Source organism: Lagenorhynchus albirostris, chromosome 14 (assembly GCF_949774975.1).
Source record: "Lagenorhynchus albirostris chromosome 14, mLagAlb1.1, whole genome shotgun sequence".
Lineage (NCBI taxonomy): Eukaryota > Metazoa > Chordata > Mammalia > Artiodactyla > Delphinidae > Lagenorhynchus > Lagenorhynchus albirostris.
The window spans coordinates 67810232-67828284 of NC_083108.1; the positions used below are offsets into that span (position 1 = coordinate 67810232).

The window sequence follows — 18053 nt, forward strand, 5'->3', positions numbered from 1 at the left end:
GTCCCTTTCCTATTCTGCATAGTTGAAGGACAACCCAAGGAAGTCATTTGAGGCATCAGAGGCTCCTGTTTATTTCTGCCTTGCAACCTGTTGTAAGAAAACGAGGCTCATTTTGGGGGGTATCCTGGCTCTTAGCTTTTCTCACAGGGGCGGAGATGTGACCCTGGGCCTCAGCTGAGGCAGAGGAACGAGCCTGGGGTAACCTCTCCTTGGTGACTTGGTGTGGCCTTTGGGCAATGCTGAGGGGTGTCACGAGGCTGCTTGTTAGTCCCCCAGCTAAATGGCCCCCAACGTCTGTGTTTTCGGGTTACTCTGGCTTCTTTCCCTCCAATTCCTACAGACACCCAGCTCCCTGCCACATCTCCAGCCGCACTCACGCGAAACAGCAGCCCTCTTCCAAAATCCCAGTACAAATAATAACGATGAACAGTGCATAAGAACTGATATTATTGAGAGCTTTGCCATAGACAAATGCCGAGTGCCTTTTATATGAATCGTCTTATTTGGACTCAGCCCCTTGAGCTGGGTTTTGTTTAGTCCCATTTTACAGGTGAAAACACTGAGACCACGAGGAGGTGAGGAACTTGCCCAAGGAAGCGGTGGAGCCAGACGGGAACCTGGTGCCACCTCTGAAGGCCGAGCTCTTATCTAGGAGCCCAACCACCTCCCTGGAGGACCCGAGCAGCCGGGCAGGGAGCCCGTGGCACATACAGAGGGAGGTCCATTCTGCACGTGCCCAGAACCCAGGTGCTGGGCTCTGGGACCAGGAAGGCTTCCTCCTTGCTGCCCGGAGTGACGGTGCCTCCAGCAGTTGGTCAGGGCCCTGGCTCCCGGCTCTCTATGGGACGCTGCTCTCTGCAGCCAGGGCTTCCTGTGCTGGGCACTGCATGACCAGGCAACCCGCAGCTTCTGACTTTAGAAAAGGATGCTTCTGGAAGCCACAGAACCATGTGTGAGTATGAACACTGGAGAGTGTGAGTGTGTACGAGAGTGTGAACACGTGACTTATGGGTGGCTAGAGGTACATACAGCGACAGCGGTCAGCAAAGACCCACTGCAGTCCCCAAGGACACTCCTGATGCTGGCTTCTGCTCTGTGCTGCGGGGCTGAGGACCCAGTCTTGCCCCGGCCCATCCCTTTCGCCCTGGCATTCAAGGATCTCGCCGCACAGCTCCCTACTCCTCCCACTGACACCTTCCCACCATCTCCCTCCAAATGCCCATCTGCCTCTTCTCACATGCCACCTTTTATTTTCCCACCTCCACACATTTTCTGCTGCCCTTGCCCTTGAAGTTAGCTTTCCCACAATCTCCTTCTTTCCAAATGCTTTCCACTCCTCAAAATCCTGTTCAATTAGCACCTCCTCCATGAGATACATATGGAGAGATGCTCCCTTCGGGACTCTCAAAACACAATCTTTGTCCCAGAACGTGATCCTCACAAGGATGGGAGTTTGTCTGGCTCACCGCTGTGTCCCATGTCTGGGGCACCACCTGGCACAGGGGATGTGCCCAAGAGATACTGGATGAATCCGTGAGCAAATCCCTTCTTTCCCCTGCTGTGCCATCAGCTTCAGGAGGTCAGAAACTATTGGGAAAAGGATAAAGCGGGGCTGTTGGAGTCAACAGACTGGGCTGGAATCCTGGCTTCCCCGTCTCTTAGTTGTGGGACCCTAATCAAAATATACTTCCAGGGCTTCCCTGGTGGCGCAGTGGTTGAGAGTCCGCCTGCCGATGCAGGGGACGCGGGTTCGTGCCCCGGTCTGGGAGGATCCCACATGCCGCGGAGCGGCTGGGCCCATGAGCCATGGCCGCTGAGCCTGCGCATCCGGAGCCTGTGCTCCTCAACGGGAGAGGCTGCAACAGTGAGAGGCCCGCGTACCGCAAAAAAAAAAAAAAAAAAAAAAAAAAAAAAAAAAAAATATATATATATATATATATATATACACTCTCCAATCCATTCTTTCTATATCTGTGAAATGGCAATAATTATACTTCCCTGGACAATTGCACGGCACATGGCCCACCCTGGCCCACCATTAGTGCGATTGATGGAAAAGAAGCAGGGGCCAAGGGCACCTCACCTGGAACAATGGGAGAAGGTGTCTTAGAACCGACAGGACCACACCTCCGCCACCCCCACCCCGGCCCCGCCTTGTCAGGATTGGTTTGCACATGTGCTGAAGAAAACAGTGTTGGATATGGTGATTTCAGGCAGCCAGTCAATTAGCTGGTGTTCAGGAATCTGATCATAGCAGTCAATCGGTGATTGCCAATCTGCATATTTATTCGGTATCATTAATTATGCATCACGCAGCATTAATCCCCGTCATATGCGCGTGTGCGTGCTGTGGAACAAGGCTTCGGGTCCTGTCTGGAGGAAGCTGCTGGCATGGTGTGTGCTGGGGATGAGGGACACATACAAGAGGTGGCAGCCAATTGGCGCAGAAGCAGATTGAGCGCTGTTTTGCATCGGCCACAGAAACTGGGCCTGGTCTGGCTCTTTATTTAAACCTGGTGTTGCAAACTGGTGGATGGCAGGGCTGAGCCAGGCTACAGATGTGTTTTATTTTGCCTGAACAGTAATGAAAAAAAAAATGGAAATAATGCATTTAGTGTGGGCATGCCAGTTTGCCAGCACCCCCACTCCCCCTTATTGCCTCATATACCACTTACTTTATTCCCTGAGTTTCCTGCTTGGCCCCTGGGGGCATTTGAATTGGTCACCTGTAGATCAGGGTGTCCTAAGTCTTTTAAAACTTATTATCCCCCTAAGGAACTGTTTTAGACATTTTCCCCGACTCTTCCCTTCTCCCTCTGGTGAAATTTTTTTAAGATGTTGGGGGTAGGAGTTTTATTAATTTATTTTTTTGCTGTGTTGGGTCTTTGTTTCTGTGCAAGGGTTTTCTCTAGTGGTGGCAAGCAGGTACCACTCTTCATCGTGGTGCACGGGCCTCTCACTATCGTGGCCTCTCTTGTTGCGGAGCACAGGCTCCAGACACGCAGGCTCAGTAGTTGTGGCTCACGGGCCTAGCTGCTCTGCGGCATGTGGGACCCTCCCAGACCAGGGCTCGAACCCGTGTCCCCTGCATTAGCAGGCAGATTCTCAACCACTGCGCCACCCCTCTGGTGAAATTTTAATACCACGGATATATTGGGTAACTGTTCGTGTTCTGTATGTATATCTGTAAGATTTTTTGGTTCCCAAAGGGGCAAAGATCACCCTTGCTGAGAATGCATCCTCTAGGTTGTAAGGTCTCTCTGCCTGTCTCTGGTTGCTTGCATGGTAGGGCAGGGATAGGAAGAGGGCTGGCAATGAGGGGTTGGATTTATAGAAATCATTTCTCTTTCCTCTTCCGCTGGATGAACCCTCCATATGGGCTCCACGGCTCTCCTTACTTCCCCCTAAACTAGCTCTGGGAGGTCCATATTCTACTCATGTGGTGGTGCTGCCCTCCATCCCCACCCCCATCCAAATACTCAAGACACAGATCAGACGTCCTCTCCTCCAGAGTTTGGCCAGTTAAAACAATTAACAATTGTTAAAACAAAATAGTAAAAAAACCAAACAATTAAAACAATTGTACAGAGTATTTTAGTATCAGAGGAGGAAGTCTACTTGGGAGTCACAATTTCTCAACTTGTACTTTGCAGATGAGTAAATGGAAGCTCAGAGAGGGCAAGGGATTTGCCCAAACCTGCACAGCAGATCAGGAAGAGGTAACGACCGTGACCAGATTTTAAAGCTAATACTTCCCATCCACCCCATTTACTCACTAAGGCAGGTTTGTTCACCCTTGCATCATCTGGGCCTGGCACAGGGAGAGTCACGGTGCACATCAACACGTGAATACATTAAAGGCTCTGACAAGTCCTGCAGGAAACAAGCAATTTTCGTTTTGCGTAATGCAGCTTTCCTTGACCTTGTGTTTGATCACAGACTGTAAAACTTCTATATGCCATGTACTTGGGCACCAGAAGATAAAACCATAGTCTTAAAATAGCCCCAAACTGGAAACAACCCAAAATCCATCACTAGTAAAATAAAGAAACTCTTCTACGTTCACACAATGGGATATTATATGGCAGTGAAAAATGAATGAGCTATAGTTCCTGGCAACGGCGTGAATGAATCTTACTGCACAATGTTGAAGGCAAGAAGCCAGACACAAAATAATACTGACATGATTACTACTATTATTCCATTTATATAAAATCCAGAAATAGGCAATACGAAACCATGTTGTTCTCAGGTCTAAAGAAAACCCGAGGAAGTGATCTTCATCAGAGTCAGGAACGTAATGAAATCTCACAGGGAGAGGGGAGGGAGAGGCACGGAAGAGGGGCAAGCAGGTGTTTCTGAAATTTCATTTCTTGTCTGGTACATAGGTGTTTGCTGGATAATTAATCATTAAATTGTGTTAAACTACATTTTCTGTGCTTTGCTGTATGTTAGTTATGTTTCACTATCGAGAGAATAAAAAAAGCTGTGCTGGCTTTGGCTCTAGGGGCAGGAGTAGAGGCTGGAAGGCCAGAGGGGAGGCTGCCACAGCCACCGAGACATGAGACAATGGTGGCCTGGACTGTGTGTGTGAGAGTGGGGGTGGGGGGCATGGGCGAGTGGGACAGAGAGAAGCAGAGGGATTCCAAAGGGACTTAGCAGATAATTTGGCGACCCCCCACCACCACCACAGCGTGCTCACCGATGCATTTGGCTTCTGGCTTTTAACCACACCCTCGCGGACCTCTTCACCATAGTCCTTGGTCATCAGAACAGGGAGGCCAGACGGGGCGCCTGGCAGGGGGCAGGATGTGGAGAGCATTGGAGAACCCCATGGAAAGGTAGCCAGGAAAAGCGATGGGGAACTGAGTGCAAAGAGAGACTGGTGAAGAGGCCATTGCTCAGAACTGTCAGCATGTGGGCCCCAGGCACCCAGCGTTCCATTAGCTGTTTCTTGGGATCATTTTATTGGCCCATGGGCACAGGTGGGGTGGCGGGCTGGCCAGGATGACCCGTGCAGATGTGGCTGGAGAAGGGGGCGGTGATCAAGGATGGACCTAACCCCGGCCCACAGGCCCCTGCCCAATCCTTATTTTCTAGTGCCTTCTCTCCCGCCTCCTGGGGACAGCCACAGTGTTTTCTGTCTGGCCGGCCATGCCTGGCTGTGCTCGGGAACACAGGCCCCTTCAGAGGTGCCCCCCGAGTCGGCTGAGCTGTCCGAGCCCTGACAAACTCTTGAGGGAAGCGGGCGTCGCAGCCCCAGCTGTGTAAATGTTTTTGGTTTTCCTGCTGAGGCTGGGGGTTGAGCCAGCGCCAAGACAAGCCTCGCTTGAGTTTTCTTTGGCAAGGCGGCCCGGCTCAGGAATGTCAGGCGAACTCTCCAAATGGGATGGTTTGTCGGTGGGACCTCAGGCTGAAAGCTGAGCCCTGGGTACACTCTGGCATCATCTAATTGCTGCATCCCAATTAGAGTCGAGAAGCGGTGGCCCGGCCTGCTCAGATGGGAGCTATTTTCTCTGCTCACCCTCCTCCTGCCGGGAGGGGCTGGGGCCGTCTAGGAGGCTCTCTGTGGGCTCCTCAAGTGGGCCTGGGTGGGAGGGTGGTTTTCACCATCCACAGGGTGATGGAGTTTTCAGGGGGGTGGGAATGTGAACTCCATTCCGGGCCCCGGCTGTGAAGTTGTGAGAAAAGCCCACGGAATCACTGTGAGGTGTACGTTTTCCTTCTTGTTGTTGAACTCCACTTGGTTAATGATGACTTGGACCTTCCTTGGTTCATCTCACAGCAGAGAAAATCTAGAGCAGGGCTTCCAAATGCAAAATCCTCCAGGGGCGGGTGAATTACCTAAATGAGTGAAGCTGGCTGGGAGTGAGGCAATACGGAGGGGTGGGGACTGGGGCAGCCTGGCAAGCTCCTGCCGCATCCCCAGGGGTGGATGCATCTTGGCTTCAGCTGACCTTGGCTCTGGCTGAATGTGATTCTGTGGTGTGGCCCAAACTTCTGAAGTTCCAAGAGAGATCCAAAAAAAAAAAAAAAATCTATATTTTATGTGAAATCCCTCAATCTTGAAATGTTGGCAACTAATTCAATTAGAAAAAAAAATTGGACGAAGGGCCATGCCAGCCAAAGCAAACACATCTGGGAGCCGGATGGGGCCTCCAGACCATGCATGCGTGACCTCTGGGTTCTCATTTCCTGACCCGTGACTGCAAGCTGAGGGGACAGATGGAAACAGCGACCTCATCCACAACAATGACAAGAACAAAACCCTTTTGTCTGTGCTCTGGGCTGACCCAGGTGTGGTGCCGAGCACTTTATATGCTGCACTTCCTTTCATTCTCACACCAATCTGATGGGCAGGCATCACCATGCCCACTTTACAGATGGGAAGACTAAAGTCTCCAGGGAAGGATGTAGTTTGGCCAGGGTCACGCAGCTGATAAATGGCAGAGCAAGGATTTGATCCCGGGTCTGTCTGACTCCCAGCACTGGGCTGAAGTCATGAGATTTGCTTTCTTCTTGTTGTTGCTGAATTCATTCACTCATTCATCTTTTCCGTAAACCTTTATTGAACTCTTACTGTGTGCCAGGCACTGTGCTCAGTGCTTTGCAAGGGTTAAATGAGGGAATATATGCAAAGGCCACGGAGCACGTAGTAAGTGTCCAGGTCGTTAGCTACCTCCATGGGGTGTGTCCTGCCCAGGCTATGGGGGCGGGAGGATGGAGTGTGGAGGAGGTTGAAAAATATGAGTAATGTGTAGCCTCTTCTTTTTTTTTAATTGAAGTCTAGTTGGTTTACAATAGTGTGTTAGTTTCAGGTTACAGCAAAGTGATTCAGTTTTATATATATATATAATATGTATATAAGAATATATATAAAAATATATTCTTTTTCAGATTCTTTTCCAGTATAGGTTATTACAAGATATTGAATATAGTTCCCTGTGCTATACAGTAAATCCTTGTTTATCTATTTTATATATGGCAGTGTGTATCTGTTAATTCCCTACTCCTAATTTATCCCTCCCCACCTTTCCCCTTTGGTAACCATAAGGTTTTTTTCTATGTCTGTGAGTCTGTTTCTGTTTTGTAAATAAGTTCATTTGTATTATTTCTTAGATTCCACATGTAAGTGATATCATATGATATTTGTCTTTCTCTCTCTGACTTACTTCACTCAGAATGATCATCTCCAGGTCCATCCATGTTGCTGCAAAAGGCAATATTTCATTCTTTTTAATTAGCCTCTTCTTTTGAAGGTGCCCAGCCTTGTGGGTCTCAGCTAGATGCTTCATTGACTCTATCCATGAATCCGGGATTGACTCATCTCTAATCTGTGAAATGGGTACAATATGGACCCAATCAGAGTCACTGGGCACAGAAGTTCAGCTCGGGGTGGCAAAGCTCTAGATGGTAAGTACTAGGAGGAGGCATTGCTCATCTTGGTCCCCCCAGGGGCAACGGTGTTGCTTGTGAAGGTGACCAGCCAATTTGGGAAGCAGAAGCCAGCCAGCCCTGCAGTATTGAGGAGGCAAAGTCGGGGGGCAAAGATGGCACAAGCTGGGGCTCTGAGTCCTTCTCTGTGGGGTCAGGGGAGTCTGGACAAAGGTCCCAGAGCAATCTGACATTTACAGTTTGCAAAGCACTTTACAGTTTGCAGGGCCAGACGGTGCAGCCAGCTCTCCCCCGCTCTCAAGCGTTCGCTGGCTCCCCTTTGCCTCTTACGTTGCCCACAGTGAGCCTTGGATAAGAGTTTGAATGTGTGAGTGCACATGAACAAGACTGGGCCAGTCCTTAACCATCCACCTGGTCATGGCTTCAGCTCCACGTGGAGGCAGTTTGGATGGTGTTGGGTGGAGAGAGTCCAGAACCTGGCATTCTGGTCGAATTCCAGGGGGATCCAGGAGTTGGCGATGCCCTGTAGAGAGGCAAGGTCAATCCACGTGCTGACTTCTGGGTTTTATTTCGGTCCCATTTCACGACAAGGATTCCTGCTGGGAGAATACCTTCACAAGCTCGGGCTGCCATGACAAAATTACCACAGACTGGGTGGCTTCAAACAGACATTTATGTCTCACAATTCTGGAGCCGGGAAGTCCAAGATCAGGATGCCAGCAGGGTCAGGCTCTGGGGAGAGCCTTCTTCTGGGTTGCGGACTACCCACATTTTGCTGTATCCTCACGTGGCAGACCCAGGAGAGGAAGCAAGCTCTCTGGTGACCCCTATAAAGCCAGTAATCCCGTCATGAGGACGCCACCCTCATGAACTCATAAATCCTAATTACCTTCCAAAGGCCCCACCTCCTAATACCATTCCATGAGTTTGGTGGAGCGGGGGAGGGGAGACAAACATTTAGTCCATCACAGGGAGGGAGATCCCTCAGGCTAGGTGGTGAACTCCAATCTTGACAAAGACACCCACCGTATTTTATGTTTATTGAGTGTTTATTATATAATGGGCACAATGGAACTTCACTTGCCTATCATACCCATTCTACAGAAGGGGAAACTGAGGCTCAGAATGATGTCATTTAACAGATGAGTGGTGAAGCCGTATCTTGAACCCAAGCCTGTTTTCATCCAGACACTGCTTTTAGGAGCACATCCTGTTTACCCACAGTCCTCGACAAAGCAGACGATACTGCCACACCCACTTCACGGGTGGGGGAGGAAGCCCGTCTACGGGCCCACAGCAGTGCAGAGTGGACCCAGGACTCAGGTCCTCTTCCCAGCATCACCATCCCACAGCCCCAGCCCCCTGCCGTGGCCAGTTCAACCAGTGCCTCCCATCCACCCATTGGATGAGGTTAAAGCCTCATGGGACATGAACTATCTAACTAGCAGGGTTTCTAAGGGCTCCCTGAAGCCCCCAGGCTGAGGGTGTGCAGGGTGGGCTTGTAGCCTCTCCCCAGGGGCTGTTCCAGAGCCCGGAGCGCAGCTAGCCTCCAGAGGTGGGTGATTTGGAATCAGGACACATGGCTCTTGCTGGTATGTAATGAGCAGGGAGTGAGCTGGTAGATATGCTAATTTCATTATTCACGTACATAATTATAATCTAGAAGTTGGCAGCTTTCTAGGTAATGACAGGAGGGAAAGGGAAATTTACCTAACTTTTGTAATATATGTGTAGTATTATTTAACTCTTAAATTAAGGGACTTAATTCATTGCACGAGGCCCACAGATGTGAGGCACCGATGCAGAACTTCGCCATGTCTCTCCACCCAGTAATCCTCCCTTCCTTCAACAATTATCCACCATGTGCCAGGCCTTGTGCCAGTCTGAGGGTTGCTAGGTTGATGGAAGCCCAGTTGGATGCCCTCGGCATCTCATGGTCCAGGATGCGGATGAGTGAAGCAAGAATTTGACAGCGCGACGTGAGAGGGCAAGATGCAGGAAAAGCAGGGAGTCAGAGGGCTTCCTGGAGGAGGAGGCATCAGCACTGGTCTTGAAAGGTGATGAGTAAGAGTTGTCCATGCTGAGAAGAGAGGAAAGGCATTTGAGATGGGCGGTAGGTAGCTTGGGCCAAGGCCAAGAGGGGAGACCCTGCGACATTTTTGAGGGTGCTGGGCTGGAAAAATGGGAGGGAGGGCTGGCGTATGGCTCTGAGAACAGGCCTCTCCAGATTCAAATCTTAAAAGCAGACGTGCTCAGCCTCACTGGGCACCCCTGCGTGCCGGTTGCTGATGTGTCTGGGGCCCATCCTCTCTCCCCACCCCCCCCCACTGATAAAGCCTGGGAAAGGGCGATGGCAGGGGGGCTCTTTGAGGCCCGTTTGGTGCCTGCTGGCCATTGGCGGAACACCCAGCTGGGGGAAGTGGGGCTCAGGCCTGGAACAGCCCTACAATGGGCGAGTTTGGAGCTCAGCCCTCTGAACTGGGCGGGGGCATGTCCCGGAGTGGGGCCCCTGCTGTCCCCAGCAGCCCGGCGAACAAAGCCAGCTTTGGGCTTTCACCCAGCTGGATGCGGGGTTTGCAGAGGGGCCTGGTCCCGATGGGGGTGTGAAATTCTTGATTAGGGCTGGCCATGGCCTGCCCCCTCCCCACATTCGGAGGAGAGGGAACAGCTGCACAAACACAGGCTCAGGCAGGGAGGCAGCCGGGCTGTGAGAAGCCGTCTGTCCGGCAGCCGCATGCCCCACGCCCCATGCTGGCGCTCACGGACGCTTTCCTGGGAGAACCTGCATGTGTGTGGCGCTTGGGCCTGCGTTCTGGTGGCCAGGAGGGTGGGAAGGTCACCGCTTGTCTGTGCGTGCACACGTGGGCAGAGGTGCACGCTGAGGACGTGGCTGAGTGTGTGGAACATATGTCAGATTATGGGTGTGTCGACCGTGGGTGCACACGCGTGTGTAAATGCAAGTGACTGGGAGCGTGCGTGAGTGTGGGTGTGTGCACTAAGCACACGTGTATATGCACGTGCACATGGGCAATTGTGCAGACGCACACATGCAGGTGGGAGTGAGGTGTGGCATGTACGCACACGTGTGCTTACACTGGCACATGTGTACAAGAAGTGGATGTGGATGTGAGCACGTGTGTGATTGCTTTGGAGGGTGTGTGGGTAAGTTAGGCTGTGTGCATGTGCGTGCATGTGTGATTGTAATGGCCCGTGTGTGTGGAAGGCATAGGTGTGTGGGATCGTATTTTCTGTGTGCATGTGTACACATGTGTGAGATTGTGTTGGCCTGTGTCTACGTGTATATATAAGTTATAGTGTGTGTGTGTGTGTGTGTGTGTGTGTGTGTGTGTGTGGTGTGTGTGAGATGCTTGCCCTGGAAGGAGAAGGGGCTTATTTGGCATGTCGTGGCAGGTGAAGGTCTGAGTCAGGGTTCAGGGCCCATGTGCCAACCACATGGAATGTCACCACCTCCTGGAGTTGCCTGTTCCCCCTGCTCGGCCGCTGGCGTCTCCTCCAAGGCCCCAGTTCCTCCCTCTGGCTAGTCCTCTGTGGCTGCGTTCCTTGGAGGGAACGGTTTGTTTTCCCTTCCAGTCCATCCTTCTATAATTGTTTCCATGTATTTCCCTTGATTTGCAGTTTGCAATCCATCCCCGCCCTCCTCCACTCCCCTGCCCAGGACCTAGCTCCATTCTGGGACCGCAGATGGAGGGCCCGCAGCCGGGCAAGGAGACAACGGAGCTAGGTGAGGACCACGACGCACAAGGCGCCTCTCCAGTCACGGAGCCCTCCCAAGTCTGCTGGAAAGCTAAGACTTTTACGTGAAACAACAGGACCCTGGGATCTATTATGTCCATTGATTAGACAATCTGCCTGAGGCTCCTAGAAGGTGGGCAGCTGGCAGAGCCCCTGGGAACCCCAGCTGGGATGGGAACTTAAACCCGATTTCCTAATCCATGCCCCATCATGCCTTTCCCACTGCCTCATGGACCCACCTCACTGCCCGCTTCCTGGCCACTCTTTCTCCACCAGACCTTCCTCTCCAGGAAAGGGGAAAGGATTCAGGATGAGTTTGCAGTTCTGCAGGTTAAAAACCAAGGAAAATTTATACGATTCCACTTTCCGCTTCTCTCTGGATCCCTCACTGAGCCCGTAATGTATTCCCCCTTCTTGCTAACACACTTTTTAAAATGTTAATAGACTGTAAATTACTTTTCTTTTTATACTTCTTAAAATAAGCGTTTCCTCTTGTGGATGGCAAGGCAATGCTGGAGTTACGGGCTTGGTTTTATTACTGTCGAGATGAGATGGACTGGAGAGAGCTCATACAGCTTTTATAGGAACTATTTTATTTATAAGAATTTTCCTAATGTCAGATGGATGTGACGTGCCTGGTTTCCTTCTGCCCAGCCTTGAGAGAAGAGGGGAATATAGCATGGCTGGGGCCTGGGTCAACGTATCTTTGCCTTGGAAACTCCAGAACTGTGGATGGAATCTGTTCTTTAGCAGCCCTAATACAATCGTCTTCTAGTTTCTACTTGCACACTTCTGGTGATGGGGAACTCACTTCCTACCGAGACAGCCAGTCTCCAGTGAAAGGTGTAACTCCTTTCCTACATTAACATCACTTACTGATCCTAGCTCTGTTCTCTGGAACTAGAGAGGAAATACTAGTGTCCCCACAGAACACTTGGGAACCTCCCAGGGATTTGAAGGTGGCCACCATGCCTTTTTCTGCACCTTCATTTCTCTGCATGAAATAGCTCCCCTGGTTCTTTAAATATTTCTCCCTCACTTCATCATCTCACCCACCCTCCAAAACATTCAGATGTTTTTCCTCCAAGGTCAGAAGGATTATTTTAGCTTCTCTTAATTACCAGGACCAGCATTTCCCATTACCACTCCTGGGAAATCCCAATTCTGGTCATGTTTGTAAAGATTACCTGCTCAAATGAATTTGGGGAATGCTGGGCTAAAGAAATAGAAACAGGTTCCTGTGCAGCAGGACTTATCAGAGCCTTTATACAATGAATACACATGGCGACTCTCCAAAGTGGGTGCAGTAGGCAGCATATTACAAACTCAAGAGACTTGGAACTATGGATTTTTAAAAGACATCCCAGAGGGTATGTGTACCCAAAACTGTTCTGAAATGCTCTACGGTGGTGAATTTCAAACAAAAAATAATGTCCGTTAGCTTATAGAAAACGAGTACGTTGGCTCCGGCATAACAGTTCCCTGTGGTGGTCTCTGCTTTATGCAAGGATGGCAGATTCTCAGCATGGCGGTGGGAACCTTGCCTCCCCCGTGCCAGGTTCAGTTTTCCTGTTACTAACCTTTCAAAGTCACCTCCAGGCTCTGTCCTGCTGGGAAGCTATTGTTTGGGGCAAGTGGGTTTGGGCTCATGGGACAAGTCATGTTAGAAAAGGAATCCAGCTCCGCCATGTATTACCTATGGGACCTGGCAATGACGTCACCTCTCTGACATTCAGACTCCTCATCTATGATCTGGGATTCATCTCAGAGCCTCCTTTGTGGGGCAGACGGAGCCTGATGCCTGGCACAGAGGAAATGCTTGAGAAATGTCAGTGGCTCACTCACAGCTTTCAAAAGACCTCATCTGGTGCCATCTCCTCCCAAGCGTCCTCACTCCAGCCAGGTTTACCTTCCTGCATGGCCTCAAGTGTGCCAAGCCTGCCCCTACCTCAGGGCCTTTGCACACAGTGCCCTTTCTGCTTGGAACACACTTTCAGGCTGTATCCTCATGGTGCGTGGGAGATGCTCAATAGACAATGGCTGAACTGCTGTGAGTTGATGGCCCTTACATATCTTCCCCTCTCCGAGGCCACCCAGCTCATGCCCACAGTCTGGCAAGGCCTGAAATCTGCCGTTGTCCTGCCTTGAGAGAGCAAGCAGGCCCTCGCACACATCCACCCCGAAATGCCCATCTGAGCAGCTCTCCGGAACCCCTGGTGCAGGGAGGCTGTCGGTTGGGGGTTGGCAGCCACACACCCTGGCCACCCAACCCAGCCCATGGCCCCTGACAAATGCAGGTGATGTGATCAGGGCAGATTGCTGTCCCTTTCCCAGTTGCCCGTGCTGGCCACCAACTGAATCAATCTTGAACAATTGACCACAGGCTTGTTTCCTTAAAAGTGATGTTACCTCTATCTCTGACAGGATGTGATGCAGGTTCCTCATTTTCCCTTTTCAGCTCATCAGAGCAAGTGTGTGCACCACGGCTGAGATAATTGAATCTTCTTTAAACCAACAGGCTGGAAGGGGGGTGGTCTGGCCTCCCCCGGGCTGAGCTGGCCTCCTATCATGACCCCGTGAGGCCAGTCTGGGGCATCTGCTGAGAACAGGGCAGTGTCTACGACCCCAGAGGCTCTGCTCACCCAAACGTCACCTGCCATTGATCTATAGCATACGTGATATTCCATTGTTTGTTGAGGGGGCGTTGGGGTTGAGAGCCCAGTGGTCTGGGTTCAAATCCCAGCTGGACCACTTTAGAGCTGAGTGATCCTGGGAAAGTTGCTTAACCTCTCTGTGCCTCCATTTTCTGGTTTCTTCATCTGTAAAATGGAGGCACTGGTCGTATCTCATGGTTGTATGTAGAAGAGTACCTGGCACATAGTAGGTGCTGTGTCAGTGTGGCCACTATTACTGTCAAGAGCCCCCTTTTTGGGGGGTGGGGTCGTGGGCAGAGTTGGGGGGGTGAGTTTATGGAGGCTCTATCTCCTTTGGGAATTATATTTCCAAGTTAACCTTTCGACCCTTTAGGCTGATGCTTCTGGGAAATGGGTGAATCCAATAATGGCTGCAGAGAAACAGAATTCAAGAGACAGAACTTGGGACCGGAAATGGTAAAATAGCATGAGTCATTTGGACCAACCCTCTTGCTTTTCAAATGGGGAAACTGAGACCCACAGCAGAGTAAGGACTTGCCCAAAGTCACATGGGGAGATGGTGATAAACTCGGTAGGAACCTAAGACTTAATGAAAATTGTCAGGATAAAGAAGATGCATTTATTGAGCACTTATTCTGTGCAGAGCTGCTTGCGCTGTTTTAACCCTCTCCACAGCCCCATGAATGAAGTAAATCTGGGTGCTGTCCCCATTTCTCAGACGGGAAAACTGAGTCTCTGAGGTGGTTCTGAGCAGCATTCAGCTCGCAAGTGCGGAAGCGGGATTGGTGTCTCCAGTCCAGATCTAACATTCATATCCATTTGGAGGGGCTTGGAGGATGGAGTGAGGCTGGAACCCCTTCTGTAGTTACACAGTAGACCATCTGCTTCCCTCAGCTGAATAGATGGGGCTCCAGCTATGTGGAACCATGACTCCCAAGTGGAAACCTTACCCTTCAGCAAGGATTGGTCCCCTTCAGGAAGAGGAAGCCCTGGGGGTCTCTCCTGACAAGCAGATACTCTTGTGTGGGCTGGACCAGTGGGGGTTTCCTCCCCAAAGAGACAGTTAAGGCAAGGAAGATAATTTTCTCTTTCTTCCACAGCATCTCGATGTCTGTTGGGAAAGCCGGGACACAGCAGGCGGGAGCAGCATTGCCTGATGACGCCTTCCTGCCCACCGCACCCTCCTGTAGGGCCTTTGTCCACACCGGCCCTGCTCATCTGCCAGCCACGGATGCCCTCACGTGCGGGGCACACCGGCCCCCATGCAAATCTAGCCAGGCTGATCCCTGCCCCGGCAGCTGAAAGTCTCCTAATAAACAAGTGTTGGTTTGCCGAACAGGAGAGACCCTTGACGTCAGGGGTAGAACTTTCTGGGAGGAAAACACTTCATTTCCAGGGCAAGTGTTGCTCAGCTGCTCTGAGACTCAAACATGTTCTCAGCCTCACTGTCAGCAGGGCTGCAGGACACCAACCACAGGAGGAGGAGGCAGCATGGGTGTGTCCAGCTTCTGGGGCGGTGTGGGGTTGGGGGGCAGCTCAAAGAGCACTGGACCAGGAGTCCTGAGACCCAAATGAGAGAGCACTAACAACAACAATAATAATAACGATAACCAGATGCTTGTTCGTTTATTGAGGGCTTACTATGTACCGGGCATGGTCGGAACATCTGGTGCACCCAGCCCTTTGAAGAAATTTTCTACCGTTCCCAATTTGCAAAAGGGGAAATAAGGCTCAGGAGGTTGGAGATGATAGGAAGGCTTCCCTGCGGAAGTGGTACTCTGCCTGGAGTCTGAAGGATGAATTAGATGTTAAGTAAGTGAGGAGGGGGAGGGAAAAACATTGTAGCCAGCAGGGACAGCATGTGCAAAGGGCCTGTGGTGGGCATAAGTCTGGTGAGGCTGAACCCCGAGAGGAGCAAGTTCCATGTGTCTGGAGGGAGGGGTACTGTGGGTTACAGGGAGCTGACAGGGGCTCGTCCCTGTGGCTCCTGTGGGGTTTGGGCCTTCATTCTAAGACCTCAGAAGCCATGAAATCTTTAAAGAAAGATGTGACAGGCTCAGATCTGGGTTTTTGAAAGCTCCCTCTGGTGACCCCAGAGTTGGGTGGACAGTGGCCTCAGGATGGGAATGCATACAGCTGAGACTTCATGTCAACCAATCTTGCCCAGGGCAGCCCCAGGGGGAGGCTGGGACCTGCATAGCCTGTTAGGAGGCAGGGAGCCAGGAGCCTCCCTTACCCCCAAGCTGGTGGGCTCATTTACATGATCCCAGCTTAATTCTCCCAGGGTATGCAAATGTATGCAAACCACGATCCAGGAGAGGCAAAAATAGCAGGGCGCATTAGCATCCCCCACAGGAATATTGTTTTATGCAAAAGACGAGCTTGGGGCCTGCTGAGTGGGCGGCAATGGAAGATGCCAGGGAGTCCAACCTCCTGGCCTGTGCCCTCCAGGGTCCCGGCCAGGTCCCTGCTGCCAGGGAGGTTCCAGGGTCCAGGGGCAGGTGGTGGACGGAGGGCCCTGGCTGCCCAGTGTCCAGGGCCCAGGTAGGGTCTCCAGGCTGGGAGGACCCCTGACCTCAGGGCCGCACTTACCCCGGCCTGGCCTCCACCCTCTGACGGTCTGGGGTCTTGTCTTCCTCCCTCCCATCTTCTCCGTCTGGTTTCTCCCCCGTCTGCTCTCTCAGCAATCTCAGCTTCCTCTTTGCTTCTCTCTGATCTTTTTTTTTTCTCTTCTCAGCTTCCTCCAGCCCTTCCTTTTCGGTGGCTTCTCTCTGCCCAACCTCCTGGTGCCTCTCCCCTGAGAATTCGCTCTGAGGTCCTTCTCTTGGTACTTGTCTCTCTCTGGGTCTCCAACTCCAGCACGACTCTCTCTGTCTCTGTGACTCCCTGTCCGTTTTTCCTTATCTGTCTCTGAGATTTCCTGTCTCCCCTTGTCTCTGTCTCTCCATCTCTCTCTGCTTCTGTCTGTCTGTCTGTCTTGATATGCATCTTTCCCTGCCTGCTGTCTTTCTGGCTCTGCTGGTCCCTCTCTGTTTTGTTTGAATTTGTTTCTCTCTGTCTTTCTGGCTCCCTTGTTCTCTTTCTGTTGCTGTCTCTATGCTGTCTCTGCTCTTTCTACTTCATGATCTTTCCGTGGCTTTTTCTCTGTAGTTCTCACCCCAGCATCCTCTTCCTTCAGGACATCCTGGAGAGCATTCAGGAACAGGCAGCAGCATCCCTGAGCTCATGTCTGGCCCAGGACCCATGTGGAGAGGTGAAGGGACCCCTCCACACACCTCCAAGTTCCAGTGGGCACCAGACCCCTGACTGCAACCCAGTCCAGCCAGCTGTGGAGGCCAGTCTGGACAGCTCTGGGTTTTGGGAAGGGGCTGGGTCTTTCCAGATCCCTGGAAGCCTAGGTCTGGCTTAAGTCAGGTCACACTGGCTGGGAGTTGCCTGAGACTGGGGTATTGGGGAGAGAGGGCAGGAATCAGCCAGATCCTCTCTGGACAAGAGCAAGTTCTGGCAACAGACACTTCTCAGCTGTGCAACCTCTGTAAATGGCTTCCTCTTCCTGATCCTCAGTTTTCATCTCTTTAAAATGGGTTGATCCTGGTGTCCAAGCCTCGGCCTTGTTGTGGGACTGGCCAGCTGCATTGGCATCATTGCGATGTGCAGCGACGCTCAGTAAATACTCTCTACAACAGTTATTGTTATCATCCTCGCTCCTGTGGTTCCACTTAAGCTCTCTGTGCCTCAGCCTCCTCATCTGGAAAATGGGGAGAGTAGTTCTCACATCATTGGGCAGTTGTGAGAACTGGATGAGATAGTTGCAAACTTGGTACATAGTAGGTGTTCAATAAAAGGCCTATTTTCTTTTTCTTCCTTCTTGGACTAACTCTGTGATTTTGGCAAAGAGCCTGCCCTCTCTGGGTTTCAGTTTCCGCATCTGGAATGAGTGCAGCACAGAACACCCTTTCAGACTGGTTTTGCAACCTCTGAAGTCTTTTGGTCACACTATACTGGACTGGGGTTCCTGGGTTGGCTGCCAGTCGGCGGCGACTCCACAGTGCCACCAAGTGGTCACCCAGGTCAACACGGTGCAGGCTTTGGGGTCTGGGGCTGGGGGCAGGAGTGGGCCTGACCTCTGTGACCTTGACAGAGCCAACAGGCCCATTACACAGAGGGGAAGAAATCTGCCTAAGGGACCACTGGCTTGTGGTCCTGGAGCTGCCTCAGATTGCTGGGTGACCTTGGGTCAGTGCATTCCCC

General features: G+C 51.5%; 1 long non-coding RNA gene across 1 annotated transcript; it reads left to right on the forward strand.

Annotated features, from left to right (window-relative positions):
* Positions 1-1427: 1427 nt before the first annotated feature.
* LOC132504255 (uncharacterized) lies at positions 1428-15137 on the forward strand. The gene is made up of 3 exons (XR_009534808.1): positions 1428-1533; positions 14176-14258; positions 14903-15137. It is a non-coding gene; the product is annotated as an uncharacterized LOC132504255 (long non-coding RNA).
* Positions 15138-18053: the final 2916 nt, after the last annotated feature.